Here is a 27746-nt window from a genome sequence, read left to right as displayed (position 1 = left end):
CACAGAGCCCACCTCAGCCCCTATCTCTGTGCATGGAGCAGTGCCTGCCCGACCACAGAGCCCACCTCAGCCCCTATCTCTGTACATGGAGCAGTGCATGCCCGGCCACAGAGCCCACCTCAGCCCTATCTCTGTACATGGAGCAGTGCATGCCCGGCCACAGAGCCCACCTCAGCCCCTATCTCTGTACATGGAGTAGTGCATACCCGGCCACAGAGCCCACCTCAGCCCCTATCTCTGTACATGGAGCAGTGCCTGCCCGGCCACAGAGCCCACCTCAGCCCCTATCTCTGTACATGGAGCAGTGCCTGCCCGGCGACAGAGCCCACCTCAGCCCTATCTCCGTACATGGAGCAGTGCATGTCTGACCACAGAGCCCACCTCAGCCCTATCTCCGTACATGGAGCAGTGCATGTCTGACCACAGAGCCCACCTCAGCCCCTATCTCTGTACATGGAGCAGTGCCTGCCTGGTCCCAGATACCACCTCAGCCCCTATCTCTGTACATGGAGCAGTGCATGCCCGGCCACAGAGCCCACCTCAGCCCCTATCTCTGTACATGGAGCAGTGCAGACTGTGCGGTGGTGTCGGCTGTGCCCGGCTGCTGACATCTCTGCTGATAACTTGTGCCGCAGACTCTTCCTTTTTCCTCATATTGTTATCTATTTTTACCAGCTGCCCCCTCCCTCCGCGGTCACCAGGGCCCACCGTGTTTTCGGCCGCTTGCAGGGGGCAGTCCCATCACACCAGGACCCTCTCACCACCGCCCCCTGCTCCGTACAGGGGGGAGTCTGTGCGTCACTGCGGGCTGGGCGGCTGCAGGACGGGAGAGGGCGGCAGCGGCGGGACACGGCGGCATCCCCACAGCCGGGCACCGGGCACCACGGGCATGAGGACAGGCTGAGTGCCCAGACGTCAGTCACGGTGAGTCAGGGCGGTGCGTGGGGGGCACGGCGTCCTCTGTGTGTGGGGGTGAGGACTGTGGGGGGCTGCTGAGGAGGGCACCTGTGGGAATGTGATGCCCGGCTGCGGGGGAATCTGCACCAGTGGCCACTCTGCCTCCAGGTCTGTGGCTAGGAGTGCGGACGATCGGTGAGATGAGCGGCCATGCTCTCAGTGATCGGCCTCGGTAATGAAATCGGTGCAATGTCATCGTGCGATCTCCGATCTTACCGATTGTACATGTCCTGGTGTATATGATGCCTGTAATCTGCCTGCATCCGTCCAGCTGTGGGGAATACGACACATTGCAACACAAACTTTCCTAGGATTGTAAGAATTCGCAGATTTCAGGTCTGCGTTGTCCCAAATGGGAAATTCCTGGTAGAGTGTAGCAATCACCATAGCAACCGACCAATGGGAAAGTGCTGGACTGGTAGCAGATCCAGTCATCTCCATAGTAACACATCGCCCCGACCGACCGCCCCTGCGGACCTAGAATGTCTGCTGTCTATAAGGAGGGATGGATGGGGGGACAGTAGCTATTGTCTTGGCTTGTGGTGTTTCTTTATGGTTCAACGTGTACAGGTGTAGCAGAGCATCGTAATGGCGCAAGCTTGGTGTCTTGCATGGGACTGCGGGATAAAGGAAAACTTTCAGGTCTTTTGCATGGGAGTGCAGAATAAAGGAAAGCTGCCAGGTCTCTTGCATGGGACTGCAGGCTAAAGGAAAGCTGTCAGGTCTCTTGCATGGGACTGCGGCATAAGGGAAAGCTGTCAGGTCTCTTGCATGGGACTGCGACATAAGGGAAAGCTGTCAGGTCTCTTGTATGAGACTGCGGCATAAGGGAAAGCTGTCAGGTCTCTTGCATGGGACTGCAGGATAAAGGAAAGCTGTCAGGTCCTTTTATCACCCAGTCACTAAAGATGACCTGACAATGTTTGTAAACATGGCCGATTCTGTTTTTCTTATGTAGAACATGCCATAACACACACATATATATATATATATATATATATATATATATATATATATATATATATATATATATATATATATATATATATATATATATACTGAAGAAAACTATAAACCTAACACTTTTGTTTTGCCTCCCTTTTTTCATGAGCCGAACTTAAAGATCTGAGACTTTTTCTATGGACACAAAAGGCCTTTTTTCTTTCAAATATTGTTCACAAATGTGTCTAGATCTGTGTTAGTGAGATCTTCTCCTCTGCCGAGATCATCCATCCACCTCTGTGTTGCACTGCGTGAGGCAAATAGTGGTCACACCAGATATTACCTGGTTATCTGCCCCCGGACCCACTAATACTGTAAATGGCAGATTTTAGATTGGCCTTATATTGTGGCCAGCCTAAGGCGCACCTGTGCAATAATCCTGCTGTGTAGTCAGCATCTGGATGTGCCACACCTGTCAGGTGAATGGATTATCTCTGCAAAGTGCTCAGTAACACAGATTTAGGCATAAAAGTATATATATATATATATATATATATATATATAATGCCTCTTATCATATGCTAATGACATGTAGAGTCATGTTCACACTGTACAGAAGAGTCAGGTTACCCAGTATATAACCCTGCCCTCCACAGTCAAGATGGACATCGCCCATTGCACCGAATGCGCCCTTTTATCTGGAGCCGCTGGCAGCTTTGGCGGTAGTAGTGGGCTCCCTTACCTCTCGGGCCCCTGTACAGCTGCATATGTTGCACCAATGCTATGGTTAAGGGTATCTGTTATGGAATGGCGACGGGTTCACTTTAAAAGAGTATTCACAAAACATTTTATTACCTCCTATCATTTGGATAGATGATAACTTACCGATTGCTGTGGTTCTGACCTCTGGGACCCTTTGTAATCCCAATATCAGGGCTCTGGAACTTGAAAAAGCGCCCTATATGTGTTCAAAAACATGTGACAATGTAGATGTAGCAGTCGGGTCTGTGTTACTTTATGCTGCAGCTTTTCTCCATTGCGAGATCTCCTGGAGTCCCATAGACAATGAATGGGGAGGGATGCCCATGCTTCACCTCTGCTCCATTCATTGTCTATGGGACTCCAGGAGATCTCTCAAAGGAGAAAAGCTGCAACCTAAAGTAACACAGATCCGACTCTGCTACATCTACATTGTGACATATTTGTGAACGTTCTGAGTATAGCACACAACACGAATATTCCTTGCTTCCCGATGGCGTCCCTGCTGTTGAGCTGGTGGCTACGGATAGTATTTGGAATATAGACTATCACGTTGTAACCATCCTTGTATCACAACAAATGTCCTATATTGTGTTGTCAGGAAAACTACATCAGATCCCCGGTGGCGGCTGCTTCCTCCAGCTATGAATGCCTATTAAGTCAATTACAGTGTCATTTCATGCCGAGAGCCAGAAGACATTAATCTGATCTTCTGCCGCTCCTGGATTGGGACTGTACATTGTATCAAGACTGTCGCGGCTGCATCATTGTATGCACAGGATGGGGACTTCATAGCCACACGCACCCTATAAATGCAGGGTACAGTCGCTGGGGGAGGGTTGCGCCCTGACTAGTGTTTATTGGCCAGTGCACCTCATTTTGGGAAGAGAATGTCCACTTCAGCAGCACTCTCGCATTCCCCTACACCTCCCTCCCGCTGATATACAGTGAACACAGCAGCCATATGTGAGAGATCATATATAATTACACTGCATAAGCTACCCAGAATAAGCAATGCCTGCAATCACTCCTGTGGAACTACAAGTCCCTGCACAGAAGATTCATGAAGTTGTCTGGTTAAAGCAAGTTATTACTTATCCTTAAAATAGGTGATAACTTTCTGATCGGCTGGGGTCCGACTGCTGGGACGTGAACGCATTGGCAGATTGTGGAATTTTTATCACCATTACAAAATGGCACTGCAGCCTGGAGGCCCGACCACCTCTCCATCTAATTATTCTTTATAGGGAAAAAGGCGAGTGCAGCGCCTGGCAGCCCTCTAGGGAATGAGTGCAGCGCTGGTTATGCATGTGCTCTGCCACTCCAGTATAATGAGGATCAAAGCTCCTCATGCTTGTAGATGGGGGTCCCAGCTGTTGGACCCTCACTGATAGGTGATAATGATAATCTTTATTTTTATATAGCGCTAACATATTCCGCAGCGCTTTACAGTTTGCACACATTATTAAGTGATAACTTATTTTAACTGGGCAACCCCTTTAAATAAAAGTAGACTGCTGATGTCTTTGATTATGTAAAAGGAATACAAGCTTCCAATAGGTATGATATAGCAACTCCAAATTCCTTGATCCAACACAATCTTTTTTCTTGGGATTCTTGATTCTTTTTTTGTATGGCATAATGCTTTCTAATGGATGCATGCTCGGGTCAACTGAGCGTGCAGTTGTTCTCAATGGGGAGGGAGGAGTGAGCTGCTGCTACTACACACCCCTGGTGGAGCTTCACGGCATGTGAGATTCTTTGGCTGATCCTTCAGTTTTTTCCCTACATTTTACCATTGAGGAAGAGCGGGACACCCCCGTACACATTAGATGGGGGGCAAGTTCTGCTGACATTCACCAAACGTCTTGCCAAATGATTGCCACCATTACGGCAATCCTATAAATTAGATTAAAGTTGTCGTCCCTTGCTGATTTCAGTGGGACTGGCCTGCCATCTAATGTGTATGGAGACTTCTTCACTGACCCCTGACAGATTATTCCGGGGGACATAAGGATCGGGAGGTTGAAATTCAGTCACCGATCATTTTGTTATTGGGGAGATAAGCCGCTGTCGGATGATTCTGGCGGTGACTCTCTCATAGAGATAGGTCATCAACGTCTGATTATGAGGGCGCGACACCCGGGACCTCCGCCGGTCAGAACCGACATCGTTCCCCTAGCCATAACCTGCCCACATTAAGGCAGGAAAAAATGTTGTAGCATTTATTTGGAATTTTCCTTTAAATTTGCCGTAATGTTTTAGGGAAAAAGCCCATTAGATTTTCATTAGTTTCCCCATATCGGCTGCGGTCCGGAAATGATCGTGGAGGACGGTGTATAATAATACCGCAGACACAGGAGGATCCGCTTTCGCTTTTGTAGCTGTCACAAATGCATAAAATACTCCATTCAGTCACTTTTCATTGGACAATTCCTGGTATTATCCATCTGGACTGTGAGAAGACACCTTGTAACCCGAGAAGGTCGTGCAGGGGAGTCTGTGTGTTCATCGCTCTCTTAGAGGAAAGCTAGCATCAGAAAATGCCCTATTGCTTAAATTAGGTTTTAGTGTTACATGGACTTTTAAAATATTTGTAGCAGTGTTTATTTTTTCATAATCACAATCTTTATTAAAAAAAAATTGTAACCATGCAATTTTCACATTGGCTACTGGGGCTTTTTTTTAGAATCATACTTCCCGATTTTTCAGGAAAAAGTTTTCAGCAGGCTCGTTATCATCAGAGTGCAGATTCCAATGACATGTAACACCTCTATACACATGTGGTAACACAGGATCTGCCAATCACAATAAGGGATAGCACAGCTGACACTGCTCCCCCTCCCTTAACAAAGACTTTTACACCTGCTCATTAGACACTTCAATACAAATGATAGGGTCGGAATTCGACCATTGTGTCTATGTGCATGTGTTGTTTCCTGAAACAACAGGAACTTAGTATCTAAAATAGTTTCCAGTGGCCACTGTGAAAATTGCAAAATTTTATTTTTAAAAGATTGTAAAATCTAACAAAAGCTCATTGCCACAGTAAAAAAATACATTTAACACAAAAAACTTATTTAGACAATAAGTCATTTTCTTTCCCTTTAATGATTACTTTGTCTAATTCACTTGTTGCTGTTTCTTTTTCCTGTGTATACCTATTTTCCATGGTTTATTATCTACCATTGGAATTGCACAATATTCCTGTTGCCTTGTACGCTGCAGCTGGAAGTACATAGTTAAGGCGATAAATGGCATATATTACCTAATGTGAAGTGTTTATATATCCACAGTGACTTATCTATAGGAGGAGCAGACGATTGCTTCCACATAAGGGCACTGTGACACTATAAGCAACTGATGGAGAAAAAGGATCACATGAATCTATTTGATGCAATTACATTAGAAGAATGTGGAAGATGTGTGTCTATACAGTTGAAACCAGAAGCTTACTATATAAAAAGACACATCTGCATGTTTTTCTCAATACCTGACATTAAATCAAAATAAACCTTTCCCATTTTAGGTCAATTAGGATTACCATAATTATTACGGTAATATTTGCCAAATGCCAGAATAGTGAGACAGAGAAAATGTTTTACGGTATTTTTATTACTTACAGCAAAGTCAAAAGTTTCCATACATTTCATTAGTATTTGGTACCATTGTCCTTAAACTGAATGACTTGGGTCAAATGTTTGGGTCTCCTTCCACAAGCTTCTCACAATAGTTGGTCGGATTTTTGGCCCATTTCTCCTGACACTGATGTAACTGATCCAGGTTTGTAGGTCGTCTTGCTCGCACCGGCCTTTTCAATAGGATTGAGATCAGGGCTTTGTGATGGCCTCTTCAAAACATTGACTTTGTTATCCTTAAGCCACATTGTTACCATCTTGGCGGTATGCTTCGGTCATTGTCCATTTAGAAGACCCATTTCCGCCCAAGATTTAACTTCCTGACTGATGTCTTGAGATGTTGCTTCAGTATTGTCACATAATCTTCTTTTCTCATGATGCCATCTATTTTGTAAAGTGCACCAGTCCTTCCTGCAGCAAAATAACCCCACAACATGATGTTGCCACCACCGTGTTTCACAGTTGGGATGGTGTTCTTAGGCTTCCAAGCTTCTCCCTTTTTCCTCCAAACATAACAATGGTCATTATGCCCAAAAACCTCAATTCTAGTTTCATCAGACCACAGGACATGTCTCTAAAAATTAAGGTCTTTGTTCCTGTGTGCATTTGCAAACATTAATCTGGCTTTTTTATGTTTCTTTTGGAGTAATGGCTTCTTCCTAGCATAGTTGCCTCTCAGCCCATGTTAATACAGTACTTGTTTCACTGTGGATATTGACACAATCTTACCAGCTTCCACCATCATCTTCACAAGGTCCTTTGCTTTTGTCCTCGGGTTGATATGCACATGCCGGACCAAAGCACGTTCTTCTCTGGGACACAGAACCCATCTCCTTCCTGAGCGGTTTGATGGCTGGACATTCCCATCTTGTTCGTACAGATGAACAAGGCACCTTCAGGTATCTTGACATTGTACCCAAGGATGAGCCAGACTTTTGCAAGTCCACAATTCGATTCCTGATGTCTAGGCTGATTTCTTGAGACTTTCCCATGATGCTACACAAAGAAGCATTGTGTTTCAGGTGTGCATTAAAATACATCCACAGGTGTGTCTCTAATTAACTCAGATGCCAAAAAATCAGAAGCTTCCAAACACATGACATCATCATATTGGCAGTCCAGAATTGTGTAAAGACATGGTGATCCTATTATATGTAAACTTTTGACCTTGCAGTAAGTAATAAAAATGCCTTAAAACATTATCCCTCTCATTATTCTGGCATTTGGCAAATATTAATAATTATGGTAATCCTAATTGACCTAAAACGGGAAAGGTTTATTCTGATTTCATGTCAGATATTGAGAAAAACATGCAGATGATATTTTATACACTGCTGATTTTGTTCTCCCACCTACATTAATGGAGAGGTCTGTATTTTGTATCGTAAGTACACTTCAACTGTGAGAGCCAGAATCTAAAGAAAAAATCCAGAAAATCACATTGTATGATTTTTACATACCGTAATTAATTTGCATTTTATTGCATGAAATAAGTATTTGATACAATAGAAAAACAGAACTTAATATTTGGTACAGAAACCTTTGTTTGCAGTTACAGAGGTCAGACGTTTCCTGTAGTTCTTGACCAAGTTTGCACACACTGCAGCAGGGATTTTGGCCCTCTCCTCCATACAGATCTTCTCTAGATCTTTCAGGTTACATGGCAATCGCTGGGGAACATTGAGTTTCCGCTCCCTCCAAAGATTTTCTATCGGGTTCAGGTCTGGAGACTCGCTAGGCCACTCTAGGACCTTGACATGCTTCTTACGGAGCCACTCCTTAGTTGCCCTGGCTGTTTTTCGGGTCATTGTCGTGCTGGAAGATTCAGCCACAACCCATCTTCAATGCTCTTACTGAGCCACACAGAGTGTTTTTTTTTGCATTTAGCCTCAGTATAACGCATTGTACCTAATTCATTACATTCAGGTAGACGTTCCTGAGCATCCATAGTATTGTCATTAGGGTCTTTAGAGGCATCCTCAACTTTTCTTATCTTTAGAGCCATATACAGCTTTCAAAGATGAGAATGAATGATGGGATGATGTCACCAATCAGGAGAAGGCAGCTGAACCAGCACTGTAACCATTTCATGGCTCCTTCACCTCATCCTCTTGGTGAGCGCCATCTTGCCATTAGTGGTGGGTCTGGTTTATGGTAGACCCAGCAGTAATGTACAGGGCTAGCAGTCAGCTATGAGCCATACATCAGGGGGCAAGGAGCCACATGCTGGGGACAATTGCTGTAGTTCCTGGCCTTCTCTGCAGTGTGGGTTCACCTCCCCTTGTGTAATACGTAAATTCTTATCAGTATAGTTCTGAATGAATGGTACATAATAAAGTTGTATATCTAACATTGTATAGCTATTGGTCTATCTATGTATATATCTAGGCATATATATGTATTTACGGTATATTGTAGGGTTTCTAGTTGGTTACGTTTTGAGGTAAGCACAGGAAACTGTTTCAATAAAATGTCCAGGCTGGTTTATTAAGACTCCATAAAGCACCCAGGATAACAAAACAGCCTTTTCTGGCACACAGTGAAAACATAAAGTAAATAGTCCATACAGTAGTGCGGGTTCGCTCGCTCGGGTTAAGGCCCCGTCTCACATAGCGAGATCGCTGCTGAGTCACAAGTTTTGTGACGCAACAGCGACCTCAGTAGCGATCTCGCTATGTGTGACACGTACCAGCGATCAGGCCCCTGCTGTGAGATCGCTGGTCGTGTCGGAATGGCCTGGACCTTTTTTTGGTCGTTGAGGTCCCGCTGACATCGCTGAATCGGTGTGTGTGACACCGATCCAGCGATGTCTTCACTGGTAACCAGGGTAAACATCGGGTTACTAAGCGCAGGGCTGCACTTAGTAACCCGATGTTTACCCTGGTTACCAGCGTAAATGTAAAAAAAAAAAAACAGTACATACTCACCATCTGATGTCCGTCAGGTCCCTTGCCGTCTGCTTCCTGCTCTGACTGAGATCCGGCCGTACAGTGAGAAGTGAGAGCACAGCAGTGACGTCACCGCTGCGCTCTGCTCTCACTGTACGGCGGCACTCAGTCAGAGCGGGAAGCAGACGGCAAGGGACCTGACGGGCATCAGATGGTGAGTATGTACTGTTTGTTTTTTTTGGTAACCAGGGTAAACATCGGGTTACTAAGCGCGGCCCTGCGCTTAGTAACCCGATGTTTACCCTGGTTACCCGGGTGCTGCAGGGGGACTTCGGCATCGTTGAAGACAGTTTCAACGATGCTGAAGTCGTTCCCCTGATCGTTGGTCGCTGGAGAGAGCTGTCTGTGTGACAGCTCCCCAGCGACCACACAGCGACTTACCAACGATCACGGCCAGGTCGTATCGCTGGTCGTGATCGTTGGTAAATCGCTATGTGTGACGGGGCCTTTAGTGTCCAGCTCTTTAGTCCTCAGCCAAGTCAAACAACACTGAAGATCTGGTCTCCTTTGTATCTGCTAAACCAGGCCTTGGGTGGGGATATGCAAGCAGCCGATCCCACCCATCTCTCTGACTGCTCGTAAACCCGGCCCTGAATGCTCTATTAACTCTCATCACTTTATGGGCTTACATCACCGAGGCTGACAACTTCGATGATATAGATCTCCCCTCGAGGACCTGTCCGGCAGCCATCTTAATGTATATACTAGATGGTGGCCCGATTCTAACACATCGGGTATTCTAGAATATGTATGTATGTATATAGCAGCCACATAGTATATAGCACAGGCCACATAGTATTTGTCTGCTATATACTACATGGCCTGTGCTATATACTATGTGGCTGCTATATACATACATACATATTCTAGAATACCCGATGCGTTAATACAGGCCACGCAATATATAACAGTGGCCACGCAGTATATAACACAGGCCAAACAGTATATAACACAGCCCACGTACTATATAACACACCCCACGTAGTATATAGCAGCCACGTAGTATATAACACAGGCAACGCAGTATACAGTATAGCAGCCATGCAGTATATAACACAGGCCACGTAATATATAACACAGGCCTCATAGTATATAACACTGGCCACGTAGTATATAGCACAGCCCACGCAGTACAAAATACAGGCCACATAGTATCTAACACTGGCCAGGTAGTATATAGCAGCCACACAGTGTATAACACAGCCCACGTAGTATACAGCAGTGTGGGCACCATATCCTTGTTTAAAAAAATAATTAAAATAAAAAATAGTTATATACGCACCCGCCGGGATCCAGCGACGCTCTGGAGATGCGCGCGCGGCTGCCGCCATCTTCCGTTCCCAGGATGCATTGCGAAAATACCCACATGACTTAGCGGTCTCGCGAGACCACTAAGTCTTCTGGGTAATTTCGCAATGCATCTCTGGGAACGGAAGATGGCGGGAGCTGCGCGCGCCTCGGCGGACTACGGAGGGTGAGAATAGCAGGGTTTTTTTTTTTTTTATTATTATTTTTAACATTAGATCTTTTTACTATTGATGCTGCATAGGCAGCATCAATAGTAAAAAGTTGGGGACACACAGGGTTAATAGCAGCGATAATGGAGTGCGTTACCCGCGGCATAACGCGCTCCGTTACCGCTGGCATTAACCCTGTGTTAGCGGTGACCGGAGGGGAGTATGGAGCGGGCACTGACTGCAGGGGAGTAGGGAGGGACTAATCGGACTGTGCCCGTCGCTGATTGGTCGCGGCAGCCATGACAGGCAGCTGGCGAGACCAATCAGCGATGCGGGATTTCCGCTACGGAAGTTGAGGACAGAAAGACGGAAGTACCCCTTAGACAATTATATATATATAGATATACATATTTATATATGACGCATCATACATGAGTTTATTTACTTATACACTGAAATATTGTTATCGTTATATTTACGTAGTGTGATTATATGTTTGAGGAGCATGATGTCTTCCCACTCGCTGACAGTTATTTTTTCAGTGAGAGGTTTCTCCATATGAGATATGACTTCTCAATTCATGCGTGCTTTTATTTAAGCCCTTACTTCATCTTTGCTAGGGGCACATGGGAAATCATGATAGGAATGTAGTGCATAGGCAGTAACACCAGACACTGGCGACATGTTAACTGAAAATGGGAGACAATTTAGTCCATAGCATGCGCTCGTATGCCTATTATTTCCAAGAAATTAGAAAGGAATAAGGTTGATGAGGCTGCAAAGCATTGAAACACATAGGTCATCCCTGCAACAAGAACAAGGGTGTATCTGCAGTAGGTGCAGGGGTCCCAGTCGCACCCAGGCCCTGTAGATTATGTTAGGTCCATTTGGCCTCTATGAGAAAGCCATTACTCTTAATACAAATGGTTGTTGGGGGCCCTGTTGGAGACCTTGCATTGGGACCCACAAGCCACTGAACAGGCATGTTCTATGGCAGCTTTTACCCCCCTATGTGAGACATTGGTTGAGATTTTTCTCTCTTCAACATTTAGATCTCATGTTATGGTCTGAATTCTCTGACGAGGTTTCATTTTGGGATTATTATATTGCACTCGCACCTTTGATGTTATACTTTTGGATTTTGATGCCTACAAGTTAGGACAATATATTGTGTAGAACTTTATTGCATATCATTAGACATTATTCTTGTGTTTTATACTTGCGTTTCTCACTGTGGGGGAGTGTGTTTTGTAGCTTTCCATACCCTAGTTAAAGACAGTCTTTGCTTTCTGGTCGGGCTCACATAAGACCGTTGAGCGGAGCCCTTTGGCATGTAAGGTTTGTTTGTTCTTTGTATGTTTTTGTTGTAATGTAAATATTTAGCAATTACTGTATGTATCTTTTCCATTGGGATGTGCGCGTGTGCTGTACGTGTAGTTGGTGTTTATACATTTGCAGTTCTCCTAATCTGATGATTAGCCAGTGCCCGTTGGCTCCATAGCCTTAAACGTCATTAGTAGTTACATCGGACTATGATTTTTAACCTTAGTAATAGAGTTAGTGTTATATTTTTTTGCCTACTGAGGTATATGCGATCCAAGGTTCACACAATAGCAGTGTCCATGCTTTCCTCTGGATACAGATGTGTGCTGCCTTATGACATTCCACATATAAAGGGGCACAAGCCAAGATATTTTGGAACCTTCAGAATATGTACTGAGGACCATCCCCGCGCTGACATGACGGCGGACACTATATTATGCACACCTGACAACTTTTAAGAACAGGCATCCAGCACGTTTTGGATTGCACTGCTGAAGCTTTTCTTGACCAGACACACTTTTTCACAGTCCTAATACCGCCCCCCTACTAAATGAGCTTGTGAATATTTGAGTTGTGTCTGATAATAAAGTATTATTCACACACAAAAAAATCCCAAACTGCTGTTTTCTATAATTTTCTTTAGTGGTTCCCAAGAAATTTGGTCTTTTTGACCCAAAGTCTGCCTTTTTACTTGGAGCAACCCACACTCTCTATTTCTGAGAGAGTTGGAACTATGATGGTTTGATGAACATCCCAGTCTAAAGGCCTCTACATATAGATGAAAGTCGGCCCAAGTAAATAATATTGGCAAGATGATGTTGGGGAAGAGAAAGTTTCGGCCATTGGTATTTACAAAGGCAATGGTTTTGTTTAGAGGGGAGATGTCGTCTCTCTGTTGAAAACATTCAAGTTGTGTATGAGGATTGGACACAAGAAGCAGTAGAATGAAACTGAATGGGAGAAGATAAAGATTAGATATTACAAAAAACGTTTTGACAGTGAGGGTGGTCAATGAGTGGAACAGGCTGCCATTAGATGTGGTGAGTTCTCCGTCAATGGAAGTCTTCACATAGAGGCTGGACAGACATCTGTCTGAGATGGATTAGTGAATCCTGCATTGAGCAGGGGGATGGTCCCTTCCAACTCTAACATTCTATGATTCTATGGATGAACATTCAGCCGATGCTTTCTCATGTTGCCAGATTTAGATAACTTAAGTAGTAATTGGAAGGCGTATGATAAGAAAGTGTTCTCCAAAAATGTATCTTTAGTCCAGCTACATGGATACAACGTACCATCTTTATTGAATGTAGAGTAAAAACCTGTTGGAACAGAGTAATATCATAAAATGAGGTACTGAGCCTACGCGTTTCGAGCCGTTAACCTGCTCTTAGTCATGGCGTGTTTAAGAGCGGATTCTCATAGGAATGCTACACAGGAGCATGGTCCGTGCCTTGGGTTGCGCCTATCTACACCCGATGAGCTGGTATATTTTTTGCTTTTTGAAAATAGTGTTACCAGCTCTTGAAATAGGCTGTCAGTGTTAAGCCCCCCTAACACATATTAATAATTCATTATCATCAGGTTCAGCTGATAATCTAATGTGTATGGGCCGGGGGGCCATATGGTTGTCAGGTCAGGGAAGCTGTTGATCAGTCCTGTCCATTTTCAGATTACCGATCGCTTTGTTTTCCCAGAGTTAAGCCCATGGATGGTATAGATGTCTGTTGACCGGTGTCTCATAGGGGACAAAGGAGCGCTCGGCCAAATAAGTGCTCCTGTGTAGGATAGAGCCAGCCAGCCGGGATGTCTGTTGGCGGAATAATCGGCCAAAGCATTGGTCAATCAATGGCTAATGTATCTAATGTGTATGGGGTCCTTTACGCTCCTTAAACTCCATTCCAATGCTTTTAATTCAGTAATTGAGTTGCAGACGATAATGGTCTCTCACTGTCAGATGTATCCTTCCAGATGTGGCTTTCAGTAACGTCCCCGGAGGACGGTGTGAGGCCGCCATGCCTTGTTTATGCATGAAACACAAGTTTAATGTGGATTTAGAACCCAGATGAACTGAAGTCTCCTAATGAGGAACGTAAGACTCCTTTGTGCTGCCTCCTTTAGAAGTTTTCGTTAAAGTAAACAGCATGTCTGGTTGGTTTTGCATCTTATATACATCATCATCTCTGTAATAATCTCCTTGCAGGACGGAGCAGATTTATCCCAGGGGAGCTCCTATTACTTTACTGCAGTCATTTGTATCAGCAGGAGTGTTACATCTGCATTGCTTGCTTTTTACTTTATGGCCCTCTTCTCTTGTGTGTGCCTGCCAAAAAGCTTAACGGTATTTGGATGCTTGTAATTTATAGATGAATTTGCAATTCTCAATAAAGCGGAAGGGAAAAGTTAATTGTAGTAAAAGAAAAAAGATTAAATATGAACACAATGTAATGAGAAGGAAGTCTTAGGTGCACGCAAAAGTAATGAATCCACGCTGTGGCATCAGATCTGGGCAGCTGCCCAAGGTCCATTGCTTTTTTGGTCCACCTGTTTTTATTTAGTTTGAACCCCTCTGATCACAATAACGGCCATAGCCCCATCTTAGCCTCTACCTCTGCTCCATTCATTCTTCCATGTCTTGGTACTTTGTGGCACCATTTTTCTGAGACCTGTATTGCCAGTCTTGAGGTACATGATCTATTTTCTATATAAACCCGCATCCTGCCATACATCAGGCAATATTTCCACCCTGATTGATTGTCACCATTGGGTTGCGAGGGCGTTCCTGGGTCATTTTTGCAGTCTATTTATGTAGGAATGAAGCCTATGATTTGGATTGTTTTCTTGGTAGCTCTAGTTATTTACTGTTACCTTTGACTCCAGTCTTGTCTTCTGGTTTGTTACGCCCTGTCTGTACCCCTGGTGATGACCCTTGGCTCCGTCATTGATGACTCTACTACTTCTTTTATGCTACCACCAACAATCTGAGACTGTTCAGGGACTAGACTTAGGGATCTTCCTGCATCAAGCCCATATCTGCTTTCAGGGGTTAAAGGGAATCTGTTGTAAGATTTTTGCATCATGTAGTGGCAGAGACACTGATTGCAGAGATGTGTGACTTACTAGGCTGTTTGCTGTAGGTTCGATGTTTAATCAGTAGGAGATTATCCCTAGTGGACTAGTAAACCTGTTGCCAGGTAGTCCTCCATATTCATGAGCTTTGTATAACCCGGCCCCTATTACTGATTGGCAGCTTTCTGCCTATGTACAGTGTACACAGAAAATAGCCAGTAGGGAACTAAAAATAATTAAGGGTGCTTTTAATGTGCATTTTGTCATACGTTCGTTGGTCCCATTGGGGCTTACGTCCGAACCCCCCAAAAAACAGGATTCGGGCATATATGGCTACTGGAGACAGACACTCAGATGCAGTCTTCGTCTGAGTGTCCACCTCCAGTAGGCGTATACGCCCGAAAATGATGCATGAGAGAGCACACGTCCTCTCTGTTGGCACCATTATAGTCTATGGCCCCGTCGGCGCATACGCTCGAATCCCGTTTTGTGGGGGGAGTGTTTCAGATGTATGCCCTGACGGGACCAACGAACATGGGCAAGAATGTCAGTGTGAAAGCACCATAACAAATGCCATTTTCTTAGCACAGGTATTTGGAGGGAATCTGTAACATAATAGTGGGGCTAGAACTCCTTCCTGAGTTCTGAGTGGCCGCCAACAATTCTTTCTGAGTGGGTGTTTTCTTCAGTCCCTGGATCTATACCTGTAGTTGAATCACATAGTGGATTACGGTAATCTGATTGGCAGAATCTAACTTCTTTCATGTGTTTCTTGATAATTTACGTCCCTTTAATGCAACGTCTTCTGTTAGAGAGTCGCCTCGCTATATAAAAAGTTATGGTTTATTTTGTAGGAATCACCGATCTCCTTGCACAGGCTTGTCTTGGTGCCAACATCAGCAGCCTTGATTTTGGTACTGTAAACAGTAACCTGGAAATTGGGGTCAAATCTTTGGACTCTGGGTTTGCTTTCACCAATAAACATTTTAGCATCAACCCTACTAGAAAGTTCTACGATAGTTAGGCAGAGTTTGGTTGCCTTTAGGCATCAATCTGGAAATATTAAGGTGGACCTGAAGCTTAAACCTTGAATTGATCAGGGCAGTGGCGTAACTACAAAGTTATGGGCCCCGGTGCGAACTTCCAAATGGGGCCCTCCCCGCAGCCCTGCCATACAACTCAAGGTAACCCCCATAGAATACAACGCAGCCCCCCTCATAGTGCTCCATACCGTTGATTATTGCCCCATAGATGCTCCATATAAAGCTGCCCCATATATAATGCTCTGCACCGTTCATTATGGCCCCATAGATGCTCCATAGAAAGCTGTGCCATATATAATGCTCTGCACCGTTCATTATTGCCCCATAGATGCTCCATAGAAAGCTGTGCCATGTATTATGCTCTGCACCGGTCATTATGGCCCCATAGATACGCCATATAAAGCTGTGCCATATATAATGCTCTGCACCGTTCATTATGGCCCCATAAGATGCTCCGCACAGCCACTTGCCCCTTATAGTGCTGCACAAGTGTTATGGCCCCATAAGATGCTCCGCACAGTCACTGCCCCTTATAGTGCTGCACAAGTGTTATGGCCCCGTAAGATGCTCCGCACAGTCACTGCCCCTTATAGTGCTGGCGCTGCACAAGTGTTATGGCCCCATAAAATGCTCCGTATAGCCACTGCCCCTTATAATGCTGCACAATTGTTATGGCCCCATAAGATGCTCCGCACAGTCACTGCCCCTTATAGTGCTGGCGCTGCACAAGCGTTATGGCCCCATAAAATGCTCCGTACAGTCACTTGCCCCTTATGCTTTTGCTGCCATAAAAAAAATAAATCACATACTCACCTCACCTCTCTCTCTTCGCTCAGGACCCCCGGCACTTTCAATATTTACCTGGCTGCTCCTCGTGCGGCTCCGTCTTCGGCACTGACGTTCAGCAGAGGGCGCGCACTGACTACGTCACCGCGCCCTCTGACCTGAGCGTCACTGCCAGAGGACGCTGATGACAGAGCCGCATCGGAACGAGGAGCGGTAAATATCGCGCAGCGCTGCGCAGCGCTGTATACTCACCTACTCCCGGCACGGTCCCTGGACGTCCCTGCTTCTTCCAGCGCTGCAGATTCTTCCTGTATTGAGCGGTCACAGTTACCGTTCAATACAGAAATGAATATGCGGCTCCACCCCTATGGGAGGTGGAGCCGCATATTCATTTCTGTAATGAGCGGGACCATGTGACTGCTCAGTGCAAGAAGAATCTGCAGCGCTGGAAGAAGCAGGGACGTCCAGGGACCGTGCTGGGAGTAGGTAAGTATAATTAGAGAGCGGTGACGGCTCCCTGCTGCGGGTCACTCACAAATGGTGGATCATCATCAATCATGGGTCATTTCATTCTCCTTCACTCCTGTCCATGGGGCCCCTAAGTAGTCTGGGCCCCGACGCAGCTGCGACCGCGGTAGTTACGCCCCTGGATCAGGGGTTGTCTGATATAACGGAAACGCTTCTGAAAGACAGTAATATATGTAAAATATGGAAATATCATATACTCCTCCTTTGACTCCCGGCTGTTTTGGTTCTGCTTCCTCTATGCTCCCAAATCTTCTCTTTTACATATGCAACAATTATCACAGTCACAACCCACATGCTCCACGTGACCACTGCAGCCAGTGATTGGCTGCAGATGTTAGCTGGGGTATACAGGTGTAACACCTACATCCAATGTAAACAGAAGATGACCAGGGAGCATCGAGGAAGCAGTGCTGGAATGGCAGGGATTTAACGGGGGAACATATATTGCTATTTCATTTTTCTCCCCATGAATTATTGCTTTTTGCATCTCTCATTATTTTAGACAACCAATCTCATTTTCCTCATCTTATCTGGAAGATTGGAAGGGTAACTTTGCTTTTTATTTTGTATACTCAGTCCGATCAGAAGCAGGTTTTGTTCATAGTGATAACAACGTTTTTGGTGTCCTTTCCTCAAACAACAGTCGATGATTCTCAGGCTTTATAGTGTAAAGAAGACCTTTCACCCAATTTTTCATGTAGAACTATTCACACAATGGAATAATGGCTTCAGAGCGGAATTAAATGTTTGTTTTATTTCGCCTGTACATTGCGGAGATATTAGCGATCAAAGTATTTGTCAAATATTTTTTTTTTTAAGTAGGCATTAACAGACAGATTTCACTGGGGGCGTGTACTTCTTCCTCTCTGTGATGCTGACTAATCATAATCAGGCAGCAACATACAGGGGAAAGAAGAACACGCCCCCACCATAGCTTAGATCAAGCTCAATGTGAGACAAACAGTCTGCTCACTGCAGGGTGATGATGTGCTGGAGCTCAGCAGACCTGAGTGTGGTTAGCTGACAGTTTTCAGCTCTCTTCTCTGGTGGTCAGTGTAGGGGGAGAGGCGGTGCTGCAGAGTTGAGTCTCAATACAAACACTTTTAGTATGATTTCGCAATGGAGAGGCACAATTAATAAAAAACAAAAACGAACATTTTATTCTTCTTTGCAGCACCTATTACTACGTGTGTCCAGTTCAACATAAAAAAAATTGGTGAAAGGTCCTCTTTAAGGGATAAACGCACCATAGACATTTATGGATTATTGATAGGATGTGCCATAAATGACTGATAGGCATGAGGTCGCACCCCTGGGATCTACACCTATGCTCATCAATGGAGGTCCCCAAACCGCCCTGCCTAGTGAGGTGGGGTCTGCATGTAGGTTGGGAATAAATGCTTCCTTCATGCAGTTCTATCTACGTTCCTCGGCCGTTCTCCCCATGTAGATGGGATTAGTTAAAGATGGGCTCATAGGCTCGGACTCGTCTAATGTTTTTTGACATTGCAGTTACTCTTTGGCTCCCACATGATTGCTCGGAATGACACTATCTTACAGGGCAATTATTCCTGAGAATCCCTGCTGTATTCTCCAAAAATGCCTGCTATTACTTAGAGCCCTTCCTATAAGGATATCTTAGGGCATTTCTGCTCATGCAACTCTCTAATATGTAAAGTTCACCAACAAAAACAAAATTTACATCCATGTCCTGCTTAAAAGACCTTGGAATCATCACCGTATAATTATGGTCATTTGTTGAAAGGGAAGATACCTGATGCGCCAGCTATGAGAAATCTAGCTTAGAAGCCATATGCAAATCAAGCTGGAAGTGCCCTGTGGGCGTGTCGCATTTCAAATAAGTAGTCCAAGTGCATTGACACGCCCCCAGTGCACTTCCAACCTGATTTGCATATAGTTTCTTTCTTTATTACTGCCACATTGGATCCGTACCAAAACGGTATAATTTTTATTGGGGGACAAGCGCCTACACATTTATACCAGTAGTTCGACATGTAAAACTTTTCTGTCCTGCAAAAAAGCATGGTCATCCTTCACTCATCCCAAAAACTTTTGCTGCACAACTGCAAATACCATTGTTGATCCTACAAAAGACAATGGAGCAAAATTGCACTCAATAACTGTGGCGAGGCTGGTATATATAAAAAATATAAATTTTATTAATAACTCGCAAATATAAATACAATAACCACATTGAAATATATGGACAAGTGAAGAAGAGGGGCGGAAAACAGATACAAGCATCACCATCTGATTCCCTCAATGCGTCAAGTAAGGCACATGATATCAATAATTCATTATCATTGAACTCCACTGGGAGTCAATCGCAGTCAATAAAAATATCTACATATAGAAGGGTTGGCATAATATATGTCTGCACACAAGTGCTGCTGCCCTACCAAACTATAAAGTGCCAATCATAGTACAAGATGCAGAAAATTCTTACCCATGTGGGGGGGAAATCAGAGGATCAGTGATCAAAGACACATGCATCAACAGCCCCGACGCGCGTTTTCCGTATTCAGGCTTCTTCGGGGGGCTGTCAACTGGAAATACCAGTACAATATGTCCAGGGACTGTCCTGATTTTCGTGTTCTGTAACTTGTCAAATGACTTGCTTTTTTTTAACTAAGGGGGGAAAACATGACAAGACGTGACAGACAGTAGCATACATTATGTCACATGCCGCTACTATAGAAAATCATATGGGATTTTACCATTTAGCTCTAGAATTGGAATATAGGAGAAGCTGTAATTGGGTGTAATTTGGGGATTACTGTAACATACTGACATATACACGATGTGCACAGTGGTTGCATATTAGGGTCATTGATAGATATGGTAAAATGTGATTATTATGGGTATTACCAGTTAGGCTGTGTTCACACTCCCATTGGGACACTCATTCCTTCTGTTCTGTTTTGAGGAACAGACAAAGGGAAATAATGCCCGAAGCGGATCCGTAGTGTAATTGATGTAAATGGAAGAAGAAGTGCCACTACGATAAGTCTGCACTGTCTAAATGTTAGACATCATTGATAAATCCGCGCTGAGAGCATTCTTCCTGATCGCACAGACAGACGCTGGAGATCTCGCACAGTTAGACTATTGTACGAGCTGTGTGGGTAGTGACGGCCATGGTCGGCTGCACGGAAAGACCTGTTGTCACAGGTATGAAGGACACATTCCTTATAGTCATGCTTACAGAGAAGGTATAATGAGTGATGTGCAGGCTCAGTATAAGGCCGGGGTCACACTTGCGAGTGCAATGCGAGAAACTCGCGCATCAATACCCGGCACTGCCGCCGGCACTCGGGACCGGAGCAATACATGCAGCCACACACTCCGGTCCCGAGTGCTGAGTATTGATCTGAGAGACTCCCACGTGTGAAACCGGCCCAAGGGTTCATGCACACAACCGTATTGTCAGGTCGAGTGTGAGTGTGCTAGTCTATGAGGCTGTGTATATGTCTGAATTTTTCCTTGGACAGATCCTGTCCTAGGAAAAGAAATCACATGCCAGAACTTGATTCTATATCCAGATCGCACTCGGCCATGCAAGTCAATGAGTCCGTGGAAAACATCGGACTGCGCTCTTATGACATCTGAGTGCAGTCCGGACTGACACAATTGAGAAGGTGGAGACATTTTTCTTCTCCATCATCTTATCCAAGAGTATTGGATCACACTCTGCTGAGGGTATGATTCCCAGAATTGCACCATTTCTCTTGGATGAGAGAAACTATGGCCGTCTGCACCTGAACCAATGGTCAGTGCTTATACAGACTTTATAAATGCTTTGCTGATGTATCATAGAAAGGTAACATAAAATGATACAGAAACACAGATAAGGCCAGGATCACAGCCGCACAACAATACATGGAGTTTTCACCTGCGAGATTCGCCGTATCCCGCGTATGTGTGATCCCGGCCTAAAAGAAACAATACTGTGCAATGTAAATGAATCCAGATTGATTCCCTGTTAATGGAAAAAAGCCATTTGTGAGGCTTTAGCTACTTGTCTGCAGTTTGTCCTCCATTATTCATTCCCTGCAGGTCATCAGATATATAAACCATTTCCTCTAAGGCCATGAGAGCAATAATATAAATCTGTTGTTCTCATTACACTTTGCCTTTGTTAAAGCCCCTCTCCTGATTCCGGCCTAACAATATAGATGGTGAATACTGACCAAGTGTGCATACTGTGAAAGTGTCTTCAGGCGGTGATCCCCGAGTCTCCCCAGCAGATCCTGTTGTAAAGGGAACCTGTCTTCAGCAGAAACGCTGATTACCTGCAGATATAGGGTTGCTCTGCAGGTGAATAGCAGTAAACCTTGTGTAGCCGGATAATTGGAAGTGCAGCTAAATAGAGAAAACGAAGTTGTAATCTCCGTGTAACGGCTCTCCCCGAATCTCTGATGCGCTGCATGGGAGCGATCAGTGTGCTTGGAGCGCAGCTCAAATCACATAACGAATTCTTAAGAGACGTCTGCAGCGTGAGTAGCCAATAATATATACCGACTACACTGCCTGTATGACACCAAATACCGGTATATCAAAAGGCAAACCAATATATCTAAGCAAACAGATAAAATGGTACATTATATGGAGATATATAAAAACCTTTGGTAAGGTAGGAACAATCTCACCAGACTTGTTTAAAGATGTCCATATGTGTTCCTAATTGGATCCTCTCACAGGGATATCATGGAAGGACGTAGAATAACGTTCTCATCAGCCACGTTCCAATCACCCAGGATATGAAGTTGCGTCCGACGCATTCCCTCATTGTAGATTCATCAGGGGAATATAAACACAGCTTCCTGGTCCTGGACAGCACCGCATGTCCATAGAAGAGTTCTCCAGCGAGTGATGAATCTAGTTTGAGGAAACGCATCGGGAGCAATGTCATATCCTGGGTGATTGGAACGTGGCTGATGAGAGCATCATTCCACGTCCTTCCATGATATCCCTGTGAGAGGACCCAGTTAGGAACACATATGGACACCTTTATACATGTCCAGTGAGATTGTTCCTACCCTACCGAAGGTTTTTATGTATCTCCACATGATGTACCATTTTATCTATTTTCCTAGACATATTGGGTTTGACCTTTTGATGTATTTGGTGTCATACAGGCATGGTGGTCGGTATATATCATTTGCTAGAGCACCACATTTTTTGCTTATTTGCAGCTTGTTTCTAGACTGAGGTGCCTGTGCATTAGCTTTTGTGTTTGTATGTCTCATTGTGTGGTTTAGGTTCTTGAGATCTTTCTACATTTTAAATGACCTAACAAAAGTTTAAGTTTTAATGGCCACTTTCTGCTCATTTAGAATCCTGCTATATATTAGTGGTTCATTTTCAAATGAATTACTGCTAATTTTTTCATAGAACAATTTATGCTCCATCCAGACAATAACTATTTCAGGGAAGTCCTTACAGATCTCAGCAAGACAATGCTAAACCACATAGTGCATCCATCACAACAGCATGGCTTCCCAGAAGAAGAGTTCGGGTGGTGAATTGGAGTCCAGACCTTTCACTTATACAAAACATTTATCAAATTATGAAACAAAAGATCTGGAAAAGACTCCGGACTATTGAGCAGCTAAAATCCTGCATGGGAGAACATTCCTCTCCTAAACTCCAGCAATTGGTCTCCTCGCTTCCAAGATATCTACAGACTGTTGTAGAAAGAATATAGGATGCTCCACAACGGTGGACATGGCCCTGTCCCAATTTTGTTCCAAGCAATTATTAGTTGAATTATTTTTTTCAAATTAAATGGAAACATTTCTAATGTTCAACTTCTGATCTGTGTCTTATGTTCTGCTGTGAATAAAATATGGCTATAAGAGATTTCCAAATCATTACATTCTTGTTTTCCTTACATTTTCTCCAGCTTTTTTTAAAATCTGGGTGTAGTATTGGTTTTTTTCATATGGGCCAAAGGGACATTTTTGGCCCCCTATGTTCCAGAGAATGGGTGCGACTGCAACCCCTGTACCCACTATAAAACCCCTACGTATAACTTTTACCTCTGTAGCTGTGCCTCTAAGTACACCTAGCTAAAATCCGAAAAAGCCAGTTAAGCACCTGGAAATGTTGTCTTCGGACCCTACTTTTTGGGTTGATTTCTATTTCTAGTCATATTACTGTAAATTAATCTGGATTCAGACTAGTTCCTCGAGTAACTGGAACCGAACCCTAAAGTAAATTATGTACCGTATTTTTCGGACTATGAGACGCACTTTTTCCCCTCATAACTGGGGGGGAAATGTCGGTGCGTCTTATAGTCAGAATATACTTACTAGTAGTGAGGCCGCAGCAGGAGTCGGACAATTCTGCGGTGGTCTGATGCTGCAGGGCGATGATCTCATTTCCATCTCAGGCTGGTTCGGCAGTATTTGGCGGTGCTCGGTGGTGCGAGGGCTCCACCAACATTTTGTGAAAGCCCGGAGTCCTGTACTTCCATTGCTGCGATGCTGTGGCCTCCGGGAAAACGTCTGCCGGATGCAGTGCATGCGCACATTGAGATCTCGGCAACGAGATCTCGTTTTGAGTTCTCAGGAGACAAGATCTTGGTGCCGAGATCTCAATCTGCGCCTGCGGGCGGCCATTTTCCTGGAGACCACTGCATCGCCGCAATGGATGTGCGGGGGCTCCAGGCTTTCACAAAATGTCTGCAGAGCCTCCACACCTCCGAGCACCGCCGAATCTGTCACACCAGTCTTAGATGGGAGACATATCACTGGACACCCCCTGTGACCTCGCTTCACCAGCGCTGATGTGCCCACGTACGTAGTTTAGGGGGAACGCGGTGACAGGTTCCTTTTTACATATATATGTGGGCTGGACAATCCAAATAAAAATGTCCTGAATATTCCTTTTTAAGTCTACAGAATTAATCGCTTACTGTGTAAATGCAAAACCTATTAAAAAAACAAGGGCAAAGTAGATTTACGCAATTTCCCAGAACTGGTTAGATTTTATTAGCTGTGATAGAACATCTGAATCACGGCCTGAGACGGCTTATGTTAGAAGTCGTGTGAAGAGACAAAGGTATGACATGAAGAAAGTGACATGTTAGCATCTGCATACACTTGGCAGTCAGTCCTCCTTAATGCTAGAGAAAAAGAAAATGAACGGCTTCACAGGAGCGCCAAGCTGGTGTTAGGGGTGGTTAAAACGGAAGATACGCTGCAGTTCCAGCTGGAAGCCTCGCAAGAGGATCAAACAAGAAGGCACAAAAAACGGTCATAGGAGCGCATGCGAGACGGTGAGCTGATATAAAATCTTCACAACGCGTTTCAACGGAATATCTCTGTCTTCCTCAGGTGGCAGTTATAGGTAGAACAATCAGAAACTATGTGGGCTGTCTGTGGAATTGTTTCTGATTGTTCATAGGCTGCCTTCCCTTTATATACTTTCCCCACCCCACTCTACCTATAACTGCCACCTGAGGAAGACGGAGCTATTCAGTTGAAACGCTTTGTGAAAACTAATAAATGAAGATTTTATATCAACTCACCATCTCGCATGCTCTCCTATGACCGTTTTTTGGGGCCTTCTTGTTTAGGCCTCCTTAATGCGGCCCAACGGCCAGCACCGACGACTTCATCATAGAAACTTCTCTCTTCATGAATTGAATATTATGAGATTCACACTAAATGTTTTTCAGCAGAGTAAAAATTCTCCACTTACCATTTTTCGGGAGTATGTTGTGTCAGTGTAATAGTTTCTACATTCTCACGTGCGTCAGAGGCTCAGATTCCACCCAAAAAATCTAAACCCAATTAGATCTGTTGGGCGCCGCTGGTTTTCAACATTTGTGGGTTGCGATACTTACATTTTATTCTTCTGCTGTTGCCCTAAAGGAAAAATACTACAATTAATATACTATGTTTATTAGATATGCATTAAGAAGGTCTATGCATTAGAACCCAAATAGTAGACTAAAATCTGGACATACAATGTCTAGGTATGTCCTATATCTCTTTGTGTGGGTGAGTATGGGTGTTCAGAGAAAAGAAGAAAAATTGCCAATAATTTAAAAAAATATTAAGATTTGAGAGTCCTCAGTGGCTAACTGAAAAGATGGTAACAAATTGAAGCTTTGAAGACTACTCAGGGCTCTTCGTTGGGCATAAAGGCAGCCAACGGTATTTTCCATTACCCCCTGGGTGGGAGAAGGGTAGAGACTGAGGGCGTATTCAGGAGTTAAGGCAAGGTTCGTGTCCCCGGCGTCTTCACCATCAGATGTAATTCGGGGAGCAGGGCAAGCTAGAGCGCCCCCTAGCGTTAGGGACAGAGAAGGAGCCCCTGGTCCCGGGACACCCGACAACAGAGTTGTGACAACGTGTTTGTGGAGTGCTGATGGGCTTCCATAGCATCCAGTGGTCTGCTGGGAATCTTGTATTCCTCTGCCTATTCCTGTGAAATTCTTAGCAGACACGTGTGTAACGCATCCTTTATATAATGTGGACAATGACAGATAATTGGCTGCCATAAGCTGATTCTCACAGGCCTGGCAGGCAAATACTAAGCAGGCCTGCATGTTATATTGTCGGAATGCTCATCTGCTAAAGGAAGAAGATCCCAAAATAACACCACATATGGGAAACCTACACTTTATAAGAATATACACAATATATAGTATAAGTTGCAAATTGACCTCCTTCAAGTTTTGAAGTTATCCCGTATTCATAGAATAGAGGATAACTGATGGTCCTATCATTAGGAGTCCCACCGATCCTGAGAACCAGGGATCTGAAGAGCCACGTGTGATCGTAGCGGCGGTTAATCATGTTCACAAACGCTCTCTTCATTTTAGTGGTGGTGCCGAATACCAGCTTCACAGCTCTGGTTCTCAGTCAATGATGATGAGTAGAGATAAAGCAAACAGTATAACAATGCACAGCAAGCTAACTGAAGCTGTGAAACAGTAAGGGTACTGTCACACTCTGCAACTTTCCAACGATCAAGACCAGCGATACGACCTGGCCGTGACCGTTGGAAAGTCGTTTTGTGGTCGCTGGGGAGCTGTCACACAGACCGCTCTCCAGCGACCAACGATGCCGAGGTCCCGGGTAACCAGGGTAAACATCGGGTTACTAAGCGCAGGGCCGCGCTTAGTAACCCGATGTTTACCCTGGTTACCAGCGTAAAAGTAAAAAAAAAAAAACCATACATACTCACATTCCGGTGTCCGCCAGGTCCCTCGCAGTCTGCTTCCCGCTCTGACTGAGTGCCGCCGTAAAGTGAAAGCAGATCACAGCGGCGACGTCACCGCTGCGCTCTGCTCTCACTTTCCGGCCGGCAGTCAGTCAGAGCGGGAAGCAGACGGCAAGGGACCTGATGGACACCGGAATGTGAGTATGTACGTTTTTTTTTTTTTAACTTTTACGCTGGTAACCACGGTAAACATCGGGTTACTAAGCGCGGCCCTGCGCTTAGTAACCCGATGTGTACCCTGGTTACAAGCGAACGCATCGCTGGATCGCTGTCACACACAACGATCCAGCGATGACAGCGGGAGATCCAGCGACGAAAGAAAGTTCCAAACGATCTGCTACGACGTACAATTCTCAGCAGGGTCCCTGATTGCTGCTGCGTGTCAGACACAGCGATATCGTATGGATATCGCTGGAACGTCACGGATCGTACCGTCGTAGCGACCAAAGTGCCACTGTGTGACAGTACCCTTAAGCGGAATAGAAATGGTTAACGAGTGTTCTTGTAACTTATCAGACCAGCAAGGTCCTGACTGGAGGGTCCTTATTCCAACGTGGGTACAGTCACCAGCAGCACTTGAAGATTCTGAAGTCTCTCCTCTGTTTCCTGGGAACTGGCGACTCCGGGGTTAAATCTTTGCAGTCTTTTTCTCAGAGTGAAACTGGAAGCAGGAAGTAGCACAGTCACACTGCTGCACGAGTCTCTGTATGTTGGGCTGGCAGTCTCTCTGCAGTAGCAATGCCACACACACACTGGGCAGTTTACTTATCACACTCAGGTGTCTTGGCTTGTCACTACGGTCTCCGGGGCTGCGCGCTCGGGTCACTGTCTGCACTGTCAGGGGAAAAGTCTTCTCTGATTACGGAGGCTTCCGAGTCCACACCCTCACATACAGCCTTCACTATGGTGGGTATCTCATCCTCAGTGCCCTAACGGGGAGCACTCTCTCGGGGAGTGCGACGCTGCAGCCTGCTTTCTCTCTGGTGCGCTGTCACCTCTGTCTCGCGCGCTCTGCCCTCCTGCTCTTCTCTGACCACA

At 44.9% G+C, this 27746-nt stretch overlaps 1 protein-coding gene across 1 annotated transcript in view; it reads left to right on the top strand.

The window, feature by feature from the left end:
- The first annotated feature begins 760 nt into the window (after window positions 1-760).
- The window catches only part of LRRC8C (leucine rich repeat containing 8 VRAC subunit C), a 60808-nt gene continuing 33822 nt past the window's right edge, over window positions 761-27746 (top strand). Inside the window, exon 1 of the mRNA XM_077278438.1 lies at window positions 761-924. The gene's annotated coding sequence lies outside the window, so the exon portion shown is untranslated. The remainder of the gene's footprint in view (window positions 925-27746) is intronic.

Source organism: Ranitomeya variabilis, chromosome 8 (genome assembly GCF_051348905.1).
Source record: "Ranitomeya variabilis isolate aRanVar5 chromosome 8, aRanVar5.hap1, whole genome shotgun sequence".
Lineage (NCBI taxonomy): Eukaryota > Metazoa > Chordata > Amphibia > Anura > Dendrobatidae > Ranitomeya > Ranitomeya variabilis.
This window is presented reverse-complemented; position numbering and strand designations above follow the sequence as displayed.